Source organism: Cebus imitator, unplaced genomic scaffold (genome assembly GCF_001604975.1).
Source record: "Cebus imitator isolate Cc_AM_T3 unplaced genomic scaffold, Cebus_imitator-1.0 Scaffold36, whole genome shotgun sequence".
Lineage (NCBI taxonomy): Eukaryota > Metazoa > Chordata > Mammalia > Primates > Cebidae > Cebus > Cebus imitator.
Window position 1 is genome coordinate 8,118,858 of NW_016107351.1, and position 943 is coordinate 8,119,800.

Consider the following 943-nt stretch of genomic DNA (forward strand, 5'->3'; position numbering starts at 1 on the left):
CATCTCTGATAAATTAGACTTTAAAGCAACAAAGATCATAAGAGACAAAGAGGGACATTACATAATGGTAAAAGGATCAATGCAAAAAGAAGAGCTACAATCCTAAATATATACACACCCAATACAGGAGCACCCAGATACATAAGGCAAGTTCTTAATGACTTACAGAGAGACTTAGACTCCCACACAATAATAGTGGGAGACTTTAACACCCCATTGTCAACATTAGACAGATCAACCAGACAGAAAATTAATAAGGATATCCAGGACTTGAACTCAGACCTGGACCAAGCAAACCTAACAGACATTTACAGAACTCTCCATCCCAAATCCATAGAATATACATTCTTCTCAGCACCACATCACACCTACTCTAAAACTGACCACATAATTGGGAGGAAATCACTCCTCAGCCAATGCAAAAGAACGGAAATCATAATAAACAGTCTCTCAGACCAAAGTGCAATCAAGTTAGAACTCAGAATTCAAAAACTAACCCAGAACCGCACAGTTTCATGGAAACTGAACAACTTGCTCTTGAATGTTGACTGGATAAACAATGAAATGATGACAGAAATAAAGATGTTCTTCGAAACCAACGAGAATGAAGACACAACATACCAGAATCTCTGGGACACATTTAAAGCAGCCTCTAGAGGAAAATATATAGCAATAAGTGCCCACATGAGAAGCATGGAGAGATCAAAAGTTGACACCCTATTGTCAAAACTGAAAGAGCTAGAGGAGCAAGATCAAAAAAACTCAAAGTCTAGCAGAAGACAAGAAATAGCTAAGATCACAGCAGAGCTGAAGGAGATAGAGACACAAAATACCCTTCAAAAAATCAATAAATCCAGGAGCTGGTTTTTTGAAAAGATCAACAAAATAGACAGACCACTAGCCAGATTAATAAAAAAGAAAAGAGAGAATAACCAAATTGATG